At 38.8% G+C, this 17,415-nt stretch overlaps 1 protein-coding gene across 1 annotated transcript in view; it reads right to left on the bottom strand.

The window, feature by feature from the left end:
* SPACA1 (sperm acrosome associated 1) overlaps positions 1 to 17,415 on the bottom strand; it is a 191,345-nt gene that overhangs the window by 36,593 nt on the left and 137,337 nt on the right. The window lies entirely within an intron of this gene.

Genomic DNA, 17,415 nt, shown 5'->3' with positions numbered 1-17,415 from the left:
TTCTCAACCTGTTCATGGTAGGGGGTGACTATCCAGGAAGCTTTAGCTACCTCCAGCCTTACTCAGAAGATTACTGATCACAATATGTCAACACACCTGCAGTGCATTTATGGTTTAGGCTGCAGAACACCTGTTGGGAAATTTTGCTCTAAGAAAACGAGAGAAAAAGTGAATTTTGATGATAGTCTTAATTATCATTGTGAAAAATTATGAGCTGCATACTGATTAATTAGCAAATTTGGAAATAATTATTTCTCTTGCTGGCAGGATATGGTGAAGCTGGAATGCCTGAACAATGCAGGTTTCAAAATGTTTTAGACTTTTTCTAAAATCCACAGGTTTTTAAAACCCTATAATATTGTATATACTTGAATCCAGTAATTCCAATATTGGTAATTTATGCTATGGAAACGAATTTAATGAATTATTGTATGAAGATGTTTGTTACTACATTATTTATAACAAAACATGGAAACTATCCAAATATCCATATAATAGGAGAGTGATTAAATAATCTTTGTGCATCAACACAATGGAATGTGACACAGCCATTACAAATCATGATTAGTAAGTTTGATTATAGTTGGAATTGTTAATAATCATGATTACAATTAGCTCAACAAAGCAGTATATGAAAAAGTATAAATACAAAAACTTTAAATATCGCATTCTTTTCATTGAACCTTCATGTTTGTCCACGCTCACCCCTTAGCTTGGAATAAACAAATCAGTGTACAGTAAAACTATGTAAACATCATATGTGAATATACAAATACCAACAAATATTTGAAATTGAAAAGCCACATGGTAAGATTTAGGTTTTCTTTTTCATTTTTAAATTTTTATCATTGCTTGTATAATAAATAATTTATCCTTAAATGATTAGTAGCGCTATCTAGCATAGCACTCTCCCAGTCCATTAGGGATTAAAGATACTTGAATGATCACCTTTGAACAGTCATCATGGCAGTACCAACACTGGCAAAAAAAACCCCCAGAAAACTGAGGTACTTTTTCAGATCATTTAACATCCTGCCCGTTCCCTCATCTACCCTCCCATCACTTTTTAAAAATTACAGATAATTGAAACAGGCTTTCTCCCCCATAGATAACTGTCTCAACTCTCAACTCACTTTGCTGGTTAAAATATGTTACAACAATGCTTCTCAAAGTTTAATTGTATGTGAATCACCTGGGGATCTTGTTAAAAGGTGCTTTGGTTTGGTAGATTTAGGGAGGGGCCTGAGAGTCTTCCTTTCTAACAAGTTCCAGGTGATGCTGCTGGTCCAAGGACCATTCTTGAGTAACAAATCATAAAGCATTTGAGTAATTTACTTACCTAATTAATCCAGATAAGTCATATACTTACATACATACATGTATGTATGTATATATGTTTATATATGTATGTATGTGTATGTATGTATATGTGTATACCTATGCATGCACACACGTATATTTTAAGTGTTTTGTGNTATTGAAAATAATTTCTTAGATACAACACAAAAAACTTGATCCATAAAAGATAGATAAAATTAATTAGTTGAACTTCATTAAAATTTCAAAATTTCTGTTCTGTGAAAGACACTGTTAAACAGAGAATGAAAAGACAAGCCACAGACTGAGAGAATATACTTGCAAAGCACATATCTGGTAAAGGACTGGTGATCCACATTATACAAAGAACTCTTAAACCTCAACAATAAAACAAGCCACTTGATTTAAAAATGGACAAAATATCTGAACAGACATCTCATCATAGAAGATATACAGTTGGCAAATAAGCCTATGAAAAGATGCTCAACACTACATGTTGTTAGGGAATTGTGAATTAAAACGACAATGATATATTACTACATACCTAAAATCTAAAACACTGAAACACCAAATGCTGGCAAGAATGTGGAGTGGCAGAAATTCTCATTCATTGCTGGTGGACATGCAAAATGGTATGGTCACTTTGGAAGACAGTTTGGCAGTGTTTACAAAACTAAACATACTCTTAGCGTATCATACAGCAATTGAACTCCTTGGTATGTTCTCAGAATGAGCTGAAAACTACATCCACACAAAAACCTTCACACAAATGTGTTTATGGCAGCTTTATTCATAATTGCTAAAACTTAGAAGCAACCAAGAGGTGAATAGATAAACAAATTGTGGTACATCCATACAATGAAATATTATTCAACAATTAAAAGAAATGAGCTATCAAGCCACCAAAAAAAGAGGAGGAAATTTAAAAGCATATGGCTAAACGAAAGAAGCCAATTTGAAAAGGGTGCATACTGTGTAATTCCAACTATATAACATTATGAGGATAAGAAGGTTAATCATGCCAGAGGTTCAGAGGAAGGGAGAGATAAATAGGGGGAGCGCAGGTGATTTTTAGGTCAGGGAAACCATTCTGTATGCTATCGCAGTTGTGGATATATGGCATTATTTGTCAAACACTGTAAACCCTAATGTAAACTAAGGACTTTGGTCAATACTAATGTATCAATATTGGCTCTTCAGTGTAACAAATGTACCACACTAATGCAAGCTGTTAATAATAGGTGAAAGTGGAGGTAGAGAGTGAGCGGAAGGATGGAGTTTCCCTTGCCATATGGGAACTCTCTATACTTTTTGCTCAATTTTTCTGTAAACCTAAAAGTGCTCGAAAGATAATTACATTAATTTTTTATTAAAAAGAAGAGTGAGAAAGAGAGCCAAAGTAGGGAAAACAGTGAGCATAGGTTATACTTCCCAAACTTTTCTCAACCTGTTCATGGTAGGGGGTGACTATCCAGGAAGCTTTAGCTACCTCCAGCCTTACTCAGAAGATTACTGATCACAATATGTCAACACACCTGCAGTGCATTTATGGTTTAGGCTGCAGAACACCTGTTGGGAAATTTTGCTCTAAGAAAACGAGAGAAAAAGTGAATTTTGATGATAGTCTTAATTATCATTGTGAAAAATTATGAGCTGCATACTGATTAATTAGCAAATTTGGAAATAATTATTTCTCTTGCTGGCAGGATATGGTGAAGCTGGAATGCCTGAACAATGCAGGTTTCAAAATGTTTTAGACTTTTTCTAAAATCCACAGGTTTTTAAAACCCTATAATATTGTATATACTTGAATCCAGTAATTCCAATATTGGTAATTTATGCTATGGAAACGAATTTAATGAATTATTGTATGAAGATGTTTGTTACTACATTATTTATAACAAAACATGGAAACTATCCAAATATCCATATAATAGGAGAGTGATTAAATAATCTTTGTGCATCAACACAATGGAATGTGACACAGCCATTACAAATCATGATTAGTAAGTTTGATTATAGTTGGAATTGTTAATAATCATGATTACAATTAGCTCAACAAAGCAGTATATGAAAAAGTATAAATACAAAAACTTTAAATATCGCATTCTTTTCATTGAACCTTCATGTTTGTCCACGCTCACCCCTTAGCTTGGAATAAACAAATCAGTGTACAGTAAAACTATGTAAACATCATATGTGAATATACAAATACCAACAAATATTTGAAATTGAAAAGCCACATGGTAAGATTTAGGTTTTCTTTTTCATTTTTAAATTTTTATCATTGCTTGTATAATAAATAATTTATCCTTAAATGATTAGTAGCGCTATCTAGCATAGCACTCTCCCAGTCCATTAGGGATTAAAGATACTTGAATGATCACCTTTGAACAGTCATCATGGCAGTACCAACACTGGCAAAAAAAACCCCCAGAAAACTGAGGTACTTTTTCAGATCATTTAACATCCTGCCCGTTCCCTCATCTACCCTCCCATCACTTTTTAAAAATTACAGATAATTGAAACAGGCTTTCTCCCCCATAGATAACTGTCTCAACTCTCAACTCACTTTGCTGGTTAAAATATGTTACAACAATGCTTCTCAAAGTTTAATTGTATGTGAATCACCTGGGGATCTTGTTAAAAGGTGCTTTGGTTTGGTAGATTTAGGGAGGGGCCTGAGAGTCTTCCTTTCTAACAAGTTCCAGGTGATGCTGCTGGTCCAAGGACCATTCTTGAGTAACAAATCATAAAGCATTTGAGTAATTTACTTACCTAATTAATCCAGATAAGTCATATACTTACATACATACATGTATGTATGTATATATGTTTATATATGTATGTATGTGTATGTATGTATATGTGTATACCTATGCATGCACACACGTATATTTTAAGTGTTTTGTGGGTTTGGCCATCAACATCAAGCAAATTTTGGAAACTGCCCAGTTTACACTGCAATTAATGCTATCTAGACAACTTNTGCAATTAATGCTATCTAGACAGTTACCTTAGTTTTCTTATTTTTTAAACAAAGATAATAAATAGTGGGTTACCTACTATCCCTAAATTCTGTGGAGAGAAGAGAAATGAAATGTGGTTGAGTCAGATCATTCTTGGCAGAGGTTTGACTTGTTCAGTGATAAAAGCAAAATTTGGTTGTAAATGTTCAAAAATCATCAGTAGACTCTTATCACTCTTGCTGATGGAGTTGACATCTAGCATTCTTCTTTCTCATAGACTCTGCTCCATTAACATTTGTTCAGTGAATGCCACATGAACACCTACAGCCATATCTTTGTATGTATCCTATGCAGCAATTTTCAGCTACTGGCTAAAAACATCTTTTTTTTCATGGTGTTCTCAAATGATAACCTGATAGACTTCAAGTATAATGAAAGTATTCATTTTGTGGAAAATCTTAAATCAGTGAGATGCTGTTTTCTATGACATAGTGCTTGAATTGCTAATATCTTCTAGAGTCGGTGAGTAACTCTCATGGATTTTTTTTTTCCAGACACTGTCCTCAGCAAAAATAATGCTGAGAGGTCAGGGCACATCTGCAGGGTGTAAAAAGGCAGCATCTGAAATACTCTTCTCACTTTTCTTTGCATAGATAATGCATTGCTTTCCCCCACTGAATAGGGATTGTTGCCATAGTAATTTTTAAAAACACTCCTAGATCAATATTAGAACTGCAGAAAAGTATCTTAGATATGCTAAGCAACTGTGAGTCTAAAACTTTACCCTCACTCTTGTTCATTTGTTCAACTGTGCAATAAAGATTTTAGCAACTCCTCATGACTGGTCAGTTCTATGATGTGAAGAATTAGTCCATAAACAAGTGTCCTGTGAATGCTTCCCAAGTAAAGGACTGTGTGAGCAGCTAAATAGCAACAACGTTAAATGCAGAGGCTGTGGATCCGCCAATCTGGAAAAAAGTTCATTGCTGTATGCATCAGGGGGCCAGATCCCAGCTGTTCCTTAAAATGCACACTGTAATTTTTACCATTTTATCAGTTCACCTAAGAAAATTAAGTATCTTTCTTGTTCTACTGTCTGTTCATTGTTAGCTTCCCATCACAATTCCCAGCTTGTCCACATAAATACCACATAGTACCACACAAACCCTGCACAAAATATGAGGAACAAGTTTCAATTCCTTATATTACAGAATGTTTAGAAACATTCAGATGGTTTAGAATCAAGAGCTAGATGGAAAAAAATACACCAATTATGTGTCTGCTTCCTTCTGTAACAAAGCTGCACATACACAGGCGGTGCTTATTATGCCAAGATGTAGACATTTATTCCAAAAGAGCCCATTATCTTCAAGTGCTATTACACAAAGCTCCTCAAATTATCCCAATAATGAATGTGCCTCTGAGGAGCTGAGTAGGAAGAAGCCTGGGTCCCAGCTGCAGGCCTGCTACTAGCCATATGACCCTGAGCAAGTCATTTTACCTTTCCCGGGCCTGGTTTCACGTGTGTATAAAAGATGAAGCTGTTCTTTACAATCTCTGAGTACCATTCTGACTATAAAACCCCATGGCTTGGGATCCCTTCATCATTCTTTGTACTACTAAGTATTTGTTCTCATGGAGACTTGGCCATAAACACAACTGTCAAAAAGGTTTAATTCAGGGTTTTCCCAGTCATGCATAGTATAGGAATAAATTCAAAGATTCACTATGGAAGTTATAGCTTCAAGGAGGATACTTGTTATGTCAAACTTCAAAAATATATCCATGACAACTAAAAAGTGAGCATTATCAAGTAACTGATCAAGTTGCCTTAATTTTCTGTAGATCCAAACTTGGAAATACAAAATAATGCCCTGTTATGTGTGGCTTCTAACCATCAGTCCTATGTTACTCCCCTATTGTACTCTTGATTGAAATTATGTAAAGTTAGTCCATTGATTTGTAAAATAATATTTGGCCTTTAAAATGCAAGCTATTTTCTTTCTTTTTTTTTTTTTAAAGATTTTATTTATTTATTCGACAGAGATAGAGACAGCCAGCGAGAGAGGGAACACAAGCAGGGGGAGTAGGAGAGGAAGAAGCAGGCTCATAGCGGAGGATCCTGATGTGGGGCTCGATCCCGTAACGCGGGGATCACGCCCTGAGCCGAAGGCAGACGCTTAACCCCTTTGCCACCCAGGTGCCCCAAAATGCAAGCTATTTTCAATATAAATTATCCTTTGTTCGGTTTTAACAGTCACTTTAGTTATATGAAAAGTACTAAGTGTGGGGCTCAGAATGCTAAATTATAATTTAAACATTATTTGGCATAAGGTTGTGCCACTAAGTGAGTTCTGGTTATCTTCATTATGGCAAAGTGCCATCTGCCCAAGTAATTGAAAACTGACTATATTTTCATTAGTCGGAAATTTCTCTTGGTCTCCTCCTTTTCTCCCAGTCATTGCTCGCCACTAAACCTTTCCTCACCAGTATCTATTTCTCTAGTTGGAAAAAATTCAGAAACAATATTGTGTGGGACCCCTAGATATCTAGATGTTAGAGAAGTAGTGATATAAATAGGAAGCATATTCAGGATCTCTCTCAAATTAAATAGAATTATTATGACTTCCATAATTAAATAGCTTTATACTATTCTTGACATCAGGAAACATGGCAGAATGGGCTTGTGTGTTGGGGCGCCTAGGTGGCTCAGTTGTTCAGCGTCTGCCTCCAGCTCAGGGTGTGATCCCAGAGTCCTGGTGACGAGGAAATAGAAGGCTGGCTGAAGACAAAGCAGAAGCTGACACCCTGCAACTCCCCCCTCCTCCCCATGTATGCAACATTCCTCCGCACTCCTGGCTGCCTAAAACTAAGGAAAGGACCTGCAGCTCATTGATAGGGACACAGTGATAGTGTAAACAGCCTTGGCTTGACAATAGTGGGGCCTCCAATATCCTGCGAGTCTTCTTTGACATATGAAAGTAACTGCAGGTCATTGATAAGGGCACAGTGATGGTGTGGACAGCCTTGGCTTGACGGTGGTGGGGCCTCCAGTGTCCTGCGAGTCTTCTTTGACATATGCAAGTGCTTTCTCAGCCTCCCTTTTTCCTCACCTCCCCCAACCCCATGGTATATAATCAGCCACCTCTCACAACCCGGGGCAGCAGCTCTTTCTGCCCACGGGTCCTGTCCCCGTGCTTTAATAAACCACCAATTTTGGACCAAAGATGCCTCAAGAATTCTTTCTTGGTTGTCGGCTCCGGACTCCACCCCACTGAACCTCACCTATATTCTATGACTTCATCACTAGGATGGAGTCTCGCATCGGGCTCCCTGCTGGGAGCCTGCTTCTTCCTCTCCCACTCCCCCTGCTTGTGTTCCCTCTGTCGCTGGCTGTCTCTCTCTCTGTCAAATAAATAAATAAAATCTTAAAAAAAAAAAAGAATGGGCCGGTGTGAGCAAGCTTCCTCCCTGTATCATCATCCCTACGTATAGCTCCCAACACATAGACATGCTGGATAAAAGAGGACAACACCACAATTCAAGCCTAGCACAAAAGAAAGGCAGAAATGTAGGAAGCAGACACCAAGAAGCCAAAGCCAGAGCAGTGTGCCCTAGAAGTAGCCTAAAGGGACTGGAAGGGGAGGCCCTAGGGACAGGTAACTCAAGGACAAGCAGTTCAACCTGGGCCCCATCAGGCTGCCAACTGAACTGGACCCTGGGAGTGAAGGTCAGAGCTGTGAAGCACTGCCTTCTCTAAGGAAAAGTGACAAGAAAGACTCCCCACTAATTTGGAAAAAACTTGAGGAAGGTTGCCGTTCGTCTGGGGCCTTGGGTTAGAAAACAGTCACCAAAAATCAAAACCCAAGTTCTGTGACACTTGGGTGTAGAATTTGAATTTATACTACTTGCATGGTGGGGAAGCCCCAGGCCAAGAAACAAGCCTTTAAATTGTCCCAGAGCTATTGACACCCTAGGGCCTAGAGGAAGGAATTCCAACTGTGGAGACCTAGGAAGGCCACTAGTGGTATTTAAGTCAGAGCTTGGAGGATAAACAGAATTTCAGTAGACAATTAGGGGAGGAGTATTCCAGGTGGAGACCTACCTGGGCAGTCACAGAAGGGGGTATGTGCCATAACAGGGTTTGTGAAGTAGGGAGAGTGAGGAAACAGGTTGAATGGGGGTAGATTAGAGACAATATGCTCAAAGTTTTTCATCACAAAAATAGTATTGTGTTCAATATGTCATAATGTATAAGGCAAGTAACCAAGGCTTGTTTCTTTCTGCTCTATAATGAATAGTATGAATAATTAATGATATGAATGAGTGAAAGGATTATTTAATACTGGCTAAACTTCCCCTGAGTTTTCTTGGACAAATCATTGCTCACCTTCAGATAGATAAATCCTTGGTGCTGCTACTGTCCATGCCGCTTTCAATAGAGAAGGCCAAATGAGAGCAGCTCAGTCTTCATGTAATTTGGAGCACCAGCCCTTGTTATTTTCAATTTAGGGCTCATATTTGCAACTACTGTTTGTCTGGTATGTCTAACTCAATCATAAACAACCTCTCACTGAATCTCCGTTTTAGCTGCCTTGGGAGATCACTACCTATCTCCTTATACCTTCTCTGGGATCTCCCTAAAGTATATTTTATATAGTCTACATAGAAAGTCAGATCATACTATAAAGAGCCTTGGGAAGACATATGGCTTGCTGTTCTGCATGATGGGGTGGGTGTCACATAGAAACTTAATTTTATTAATAAGCTTTTTCAATAAAGAGCCAAATAGTAAATATTTAGGCTCTGTGGGGCTACATGCCATCTCTATCACATATTTCTCTGTTTTTTGTTTGTTTCTATAATACTTTAAAAAATGTAAAAACCATGGGGCACCTGATGGCTCAGTCGGTTAAGCATCTGCCTTCAGCTCAGGTCATGATCCCAACATCGTGGGATCAAGGCCCACATCAGGCTCCCTGCTCAATGAGGAGTCTCCTTCTTGCTCTCCCTCTGCCCCTCTCCCTGCTCATGCTCTCTCTCTGAAATAAATAAATAAAATCTTTTTAAAAAGTGTAAAAACCAGTCTTAGCTCACAAGCTGTACAAAAACAAGCAAAGACCAGATTTGGCCCGCCAGCTGTAATTTAAGAAGCCCTGCTACAGATTAATCCAAGGAATACAACATTTTTGGCATTTAATTACAAAAAAGTCCAGAGCTAGCATGAGTGAATGCCTGAGACACTGAGGGATGACTGTTGGAGTGCTGAGACCAGCTAACAGCTAACGTTAGGAACGCAAGACCATGCTTGCCTGAGCAACCAGAGCATCCATCAAAAGGAAATCATTTTCAAAGTGAAATCATGCTTGCATGACTAACAGCAGAATATCAATCCAAACAGATGTGTAGGAGGCAATGGAAAGTCAGAACCATGGAACAGTAGATTATTAAAAGCAAATGAAGTTAAGTGCCAGAGAAGATGTATAAAATAGCTAGAATGGAAGTTTAAGGAAGACCCTATATCAAAATGAAACTGTACCCTGCTGCATCACCCCTCCCAACTTAAAGCCCCTTCAGACCAGCTGACCACTTATTATAATTATAAACTTATACGTAAAATATCAAACTCTGATTCTGGAGAAAAGGGGAAGAATGTTGAGAAAGAGTAAGAGATAAAAGAGAGGGGAAAGGAGGAAAGGTAGGAAGGAAAAGGAAAGGAGGGGAGAGAAAGGTGAAAGGAAAGAAGAACAATAGCATAACATCTAATAAATCAAAGAAAGATGACCATTGGCATTTGTCTTAAGCCTAAAGACGCTGACAAGAACAACAGCAAAAGCATCAGTTTGCTTTCTCTTCGTTTCCTCCTACAAGGAGATACAACATAGCTTCAAGACTAGTCACATGACCACACCCACCTGCAGGGAGGCTGGGAAGGGTATAAAATAAGTGAATTGGCTTTGCTGATAAAATCAGGAGGAAAGGGGCCATGGTGTTGGAGTAGGCTGTGACAGTCCTTGCCATACACGGCTAATGTGACTTTCACCTCATTGTGGTGATCAAATATTTTTCACTGAAGCCGGAGATCTGAAACCACAGGATATTTAAGAAGTGTTCAGAGCCACAGGTACGTGATTGATTAAAGTATTTTGATGGATGGACATTAGTAAACACTAGGGCATTAAGTAGAAATGAACGTGCATAAAATGTACTGCTCTTTCAAGCTATTCAAAAAAACACGACAATAACCTTGAAAGAACAATAGTAATATTAAAGGTAAGTTCTTTGAAATGAAAACAATTTAAAAGTACTGTTGGACAGGGAGAAAATATTCACAATACATATACCTGACAAAAGATTTGTAAGCAGGTTAGCAAAAGAACTCTTAGAACTCAACAATAAAAAGGCAAACAACCCAATTTAAAAATGGGCAAAAGATTTAATAGACACTAAAAAGGAGATATATAAATGGCAATAACTGCATAAAAGGATGCTCAATGTCATTAGTCACCAGGGAAATACAATTAAAACCACAATGGGATTCCTGTATACACGCAGTAGAATGGCTCCTAGTTAAAAAGGCAACCAAGTGTTGGTAAGTAGAAAAACATGGAACACTTTTCATTGCCGATGGGAATGTAAAGTAGTATAACCACTTTGAAGGATAATTTGGCAGTTTCTAATGAAGTTAACATGCATCCCAGCAATATTATTCTTAAGTATTTACCCAAGAGAAATGAAAACATGTGTTCCCAAAAATATATGAATATCCACATCCATTGTATTCATAATCTCAAAACATCTGGACACTATCCACATGTCCAATAGGTGAATGAATAATCAAAGTGTAGTTTATTTCTACAATGGAATTCTACTCAGCATTAAAAAGGACAAACTACTATACTGAACACCCTAGATGAATCTCAAAAAAGTCTACTCCAAGAAAGAAGACAGACACATAAAAATATATAATGATGATCCCGTTTATACAATTACAGAAGAGATAAAGCTACTCTATCTATAGTGACAAAAAGCAGGTAAGTGTGAAATCATGGATTCATTTATTCATTAAACATGTATTCACCAAACACCTGTTATGTGGTAAAAATTGTTCTAGGTGTTGAGGATTACTGTTAGCAAGCTCAGTCTCATGGAGGACTTGGGCTTAAAAACCAGTGATGTCCATGCAGGGTAACAGGTGCTATAATGGAAGTGAATACATAGTACAGTGGGTATTCAAAGGAAGAAGCCACCACATGGGCTTGAGGTCATTAGGAAAAGCTTCACCAAGAAAGTGCTTGAGTCAGGTGTTGAAAGATGAGTGTGCGCTTCCCAAAAAGTCCAGGGGAGGCAGTATGCCCATACACAGAAAGAAGCATATTGAAAGCCTACAGATGAGAAATGGCTTCGTGCAGTAATGCTTTGGGGTGGATCATAAGTTTCATGCAAGTGATGGGGGTGTGCCCTCATCAGGAAGGGCCTATGTATCATGTGGAGTCCTCTGACCATTGTCCTACATGCACTGGGCAACCAATGAAGGGTTTTAAGCAGAAGAGGAAGGGGTCTGATTTGCAATTCTAGCAAAAGCAATGAAATGAGGTTCATTATGGTTAATTTATTAAAGAACTGGACTCAGTTGTTATTAAAGACCTTAGCAAGAACAACTTACTTTATCAGAGCCTGTAATACTCCACATGGCCTGACCACTACCCTACTCCCTAGTCTCATTTCCTGTCACCTTCTCTCTTAAGCACTGTTCTCTGGTCACTGATCTTTCTGCTTTTCCTTGGACATTACAGGCTCATTCATGCCTTGGGACTTTGCATTAATTTTTGCCTTTGTCTTGCTCTCTGGTTCCTTATTATTTTAACCAGCATTCAAATGTCACCTCTCCCAGAAAACCTTTCCCTGACCTCCTTATCAAATGATTGCCTCTTCCTCATTAACTCATTTTTTTTTCTTACTGAATCTTCTTTCTGATATCAAGAACCATGAAGGGTCTAAGACTTTACCCTCCTTGCAAGCTAAGTTAGCCTACCACAGTCTCATAGATCCTGGCAGAAGACAGGAGTGGTCTGGGTCAGAGACAGAGGACCTTATTACATATAGTACAATAAGTGCCATAAACTTCATGTTTGTATCAATACTTCTTGCTGTCCAAGTCCCAGAGGTGAACAGTGTGGCTCAGGTATATATTGCAAACTCAGCAGGTTATACTGTGTATGTTTCTTCTTGTCTTTGTTATAAGGGGACTTGTCATTAAATTTAGAATCTACCTGGGTAATTAGGATGATCTCATCTCAAGAGATCTTACTTACATCTGTAAAAACCCCTTTTCTCTAAATAAGGTCACTTTCACAAGGTCTGAGTATTAGAATATGCACATATTTGGGGGGAGGCACCATTCAACCTGCTACAGAGGTATAGTCAGAAATTTCTTGAGTCAGTTTTTTAGGAGAATGTTCCAATGCTCAACAACATCAAATGCCTGCGAATAGTGTGGAATGGGAAAGGAACACTGAATAATTTGACTTAGTCCATGTTGAGTGGTTTTTGTGACAGCAAATGGTCTAGAAAGCCAAACACTTTATATAGATTAGTTTTAAAAGCAGCAATGGTGTGGCTAGAATCAGCTGATCAGACTTGAACAGCAACACTGTAACCCGAAAAAATGTCTATAATGAGGCACCCCTGATAGGTCTGAGAAGGGTCAGAGATCCCATGTGGTCCATCAGTCAAGAGAGCATGGAAGCTAAGCCCATGAAATGTGGCCTTCCCCACTGCCAAACAGGTCAGCTATGGCAGGAATCACAAGTCTACATTGCAGCTACAGCCTGAAAACATTGAGTCCTTTGTGCTCAAGCTGTGGTGGTGGATGTGCTGCCGTGTCTCATATGATGATGGATTTCTGCAGCAACACTGGCAATTCCAGTTGCGCAACTTGATAAGCAGTTTGAATTCCAGCTGATCTCATCAAAGAGCTGATCCTTATCATGGATATCTACATGAGTGAGCCACCCTGGTAACACAGTTGGTGGCCTTAAAGAGGGGTGTCTTTAACCTGCCATCTCTAGTTTTCCAAGCGGCAAACCAAAGAGCTAGGCCATTGACGACACTCCCAGGAGTCAGCAGAACTGTAACAAAGGTCATCAAGAGGAATATAGCCAGAGCTATGAGAAGGCCTAGAGTTCTGCCCACTGAGAGAACTGATTACATCCATTTTGCCTTTGCACAGTTGAACAGCCACAGCAGCCCAGTGGATATCATTAGGTTCCAGCCAAACCATCAGTGAACCAGGTCCAGGCAAACTTTTCCTTAAAGGACCAGATAGTAAATATTTTAGGCCTGTGGGCTGAATGGTCTCTGTTGAAACTATTCAGCTCTCCCATAGTGCAAAAGTAGACAGTACATAAATGCTTGGGTGTGATTATATTCCAGTGGAACTTTATTTACAAAAATAGGTGGCCAGTCTGCAGGCTATAGTTTGTAAACCTCTTATCTAAGGGAATCTCAGTAGATCAAGGGCCTCATTGAGCCAGTGGCTTTTGTTCAGGTGCTACAGTGGGGGGTAATATTTCCCCCAGAGGAATAGCTACTACTTTTTCATGCAAAACCAAGATGCTGCTAGGGCCAGGAGGTTGCATTCTTGAATATACCATTTCCATGTGACAAGCAAGGCTTGGTGGGCCCTTCCAGACTTGTTAATGTTTGAGTCTAAGTTGACCCACCTCACAACGGGAATATCAGAGTCAAAAGATCCCCGTGAATCAGGCATTCGGTGTTGACGAGAGTTAGACATCAAATTAATATTTGCTTTTCAAAAGGAGTGTACCTGGTAGCCATGTCAGGGAAGTGAAATCTACTGAAGGCTGCCTTTCTTCACCAGAGGTTCCAAGCAACAAAATCAGTCACAAAGACATGTAGTTCAAAGGGATCATAGTCTTTTTTGTTGTTTCTGTTGTTGCTTTTGAATTCCACTTAAAGGGTGCCTATTTGTACACTAGCCCACATAAAGGACCAATTAAAATACCCATGAGGTACATACCATCTCTAATACCCCAACAGGACAATAAGGTGCTGGATCTACATTGTGGTGGTGAGTAGCTAAAGAAAATTTTTGTGTAGCAATTTTTCTTTGACTGATGACAGGATTGAACATTGTGACTCCATTCCCATGCACCACCCCCTGCCCCACCCCACCACCCGCCAAAAAAAAAAAAACTTACTCTGTGAGCAGGCCCCTGAATTTTGTCAGGTTTATTCAGCCACCCCTACTGGCAGGCATGTGAGAATATCACAGTCAGGACCATTGAGACTTAGGCTTCTGACTTGACAACCAGCAGGATATCATCTGTATAGTGAAAACTCTGGGCATCGGAGGGAAAGGGCATTCCTGCTAAATCTCAACTCACCAAATATCAGGGTAGTTTGTCCAATAGCACTTCTATAGATGAGGCTCTTCCTGGTCAGGAGAACCCCTCTGACATCTATTGGACAGGGATGTACAAGATTATAACATCAACTTATCAGATGGATTCACATGTAGAAGCAACAAAAACAGTCCATTGAGTTCGCCCAAAGGGCCCCATCCACAAGGTCATGTTTGCTTCCCTCCCGCACTGTGTGCCCTGCCCAAACACACAGAACTTTGTAGGATGACAATGTGTTGGCTCTATCCAATAGAGTTTAAAAGTTTGAGGTCCTTCCCTCCCCAAAGTCACTTGTCACAGAGTAGAAACTCAATAAATACATGTTGATTAAATAAATCTTGTGCTTCAAAACCCAGCTTAGAGGATTGCCTTGAGAGGAGCCACGCCAGACCCCTGGAATTGAGATTTAGTGTTCAGGCATCTGGGCTTTCATAATACGACTTATACTTATAGCATGGCACTTCTAATTGAACATTTTATGATGCAGTTCTTTTCATTCATGTTTGTTTGCCTAGATTGAAAAATCCTTGAATGTGAGGATGGAGTCTTACTTACAGGGCTTAGGCTAGGATGATGCAAGCAAAGCACTCACTCTCAAGTTCATGCAAGGTGCTCTCGGTGCCTTGCTTGCCTCACCCTAGTCCAGCCCTGTTTGTTTATCTTTGTATCCTCAACAACCATTAAAGGGGCTCTCATCTAATAGATGTTCCATCAATGTTTATTCTGCTAAAATGAATAGAATTTAAAAGATGACAAATGAAAAGATCTTGAGACCCATTTTGCTGAGTTATCTATGCCTGATATTTGCCCTTCACCTCTTCAGAGTCATGTCCTATCATTTCTGTCCCACTTCGTGGCACAGAAGGCTGACCTATATGAACTGCATCAAAAGGCACTCTTGCCTATAGCTTCTAGCTGGGGTTGGTCAATGGGGACTCCCAGTAAGAGCTGGAAAAGCAGGAGGAGAATGTACTCCGAGTATTTATTCCCTTATCTCCCTCCCTGAAAGGCTACCTGGGATTAGGTATGTCCCCAACAAAGACATAGCTCTAGTCAGTCCTCTCCCACAGTCTGAGTTATTCTCTTCAGGTTCCAGTAATTGCTCTCTCTCCTTGTTCCTTCCTGTCTGAGATGGGCAATGGCTCCCCACTGTGGCTAGCTCTGGAACGCATTCCCATACCTTTTTGTTTCCCTCAATTTCGCCTGCACCTTTTTGTGTAGTTCATTTATTAAAAACTCTCAATTACCTCATTTGAGTGTACTTTTTCCCCTACTGGTTCTTCAAAAGAATGCAATATTGGACCTCCAGAGGTATTTTTATAATAAACGTGGGGGAAAGCAAAGATATAAAATACACCTCCTAAATTTTTTCATATAGAAGATGCCATTTTAAAAGAAAATTTGACAGCAACTATATGGTATTTCATTGATTTCAACCAAACGGATTTAATTTCAATAGCCCATGATACCTAAAATGGATGAAGTAATGAAATTAGGCCAAAGGGGAACTTGGTTGAAGGCTGGAAAGACTGGTGATGTATTATGGATGATGGATGCTGGAGGGTGCGGATATTTTTATAATTCACCTCTATCATTAATAAGTTAATAGCAAACCTATACATCAAAATTAAAATGTTCAATTAAAAGATTACATAGGACCTTAGATGACTCCAAGAATTATTAGACCATAAAGACTTAAAGAGTCTGGAAACTAAAAGATGCCTATTCAAAATGCTTTTAATTATTTTAATGATTAACAGTATAAGTATGAACAGTCTTAATACAAAATGGCAGAAATGGTCCTGGCTAGTAAAAGGAAAGCTTTAATTGAATAGAAAAGGGTTAAATTTGATATACTGTTTCATCCGTGAAAGTCAATTACTGAAAAGTAGCAGAGCAAATTGATTAATAGGTGGCTTTAACTACGGTTTTTATGCCTTGGTCACTACAAATAGAGTAAGGGGTGGTAGAAATCCTACTAATTAAATTCATAATATCTTAATAAACCCAGAGAATTTGGGATAATAAGAGCAGGTTTAGCTTAATATGGGGCTGACGTGTTAGATTCTCTCTTTTAACAGTGTCATTTAAAAAAAAAAATCTTTGGACAAAATAGGAAAGGCAATTCCTTAACCCTTTCTTCTCTGCAAGTAATTACCTCCAGAAAGAATATGATTGCCTGTTAAATTTTAAGCGTGTTTAGAAGATACAGAGCAGAATTGAATTATTATGCAGATAATTGAATCCCTGAGTTTTTCTCTTTATGCAAAGACTCCAGATAATTGATGCAAGGATGAATTCTCCAGATTATGATCTCATTTCTGGACTTTGCTTTAGTAATTGCAGATTAAAAGTCAACCGACGTTTATTGAACAGCAGCTGATCCCAAGGTTTTCCATATGCTGTCTTAGCTCATTTTCCTGACAGCTTTGTAGTGTAAGTGTCAACTGCATCTTACAGATGAGGGAACTCAAGTTCAGAGAGGTTTATAACTTGCCATGGAGTTGGATTTTAACTCACACCACCACACGTTAAGTTGGGCACAGTGTCCTCTAAACCATGTGGACAAATAAATAAGAAATGAAACTTGAAGGTGGGTGTCAAAGCCACAAACTCCAGGTGAACAACAAGACCCCAGAAATGTGTTTCCTCCTTGGAAGTTCTAACTGTAAATGCCTTGAACACGGCTGAGGAATCTGTCT

This window comes from Ailuropoda melanoleuca, chromosome 10 (assembly GCF_002007445.2).
Source record: "Ailuropoda melanoleuca isolate Jingjing chromosome 10, ASM200744v2, whole genome shotgun sequence".
Taxonomy (NCBI): Eukaryota; Metazoa; Chordata; class Mammalia; order Carnivora; family Ursidae; genus Ailuropoda; species Ailuropoda melanoleuca.
The sequence above is the reverse complement of the archived record's forward strand: the minus strand, read 5'-3'. Positions and strand labels throughout refer to the sequence as shown.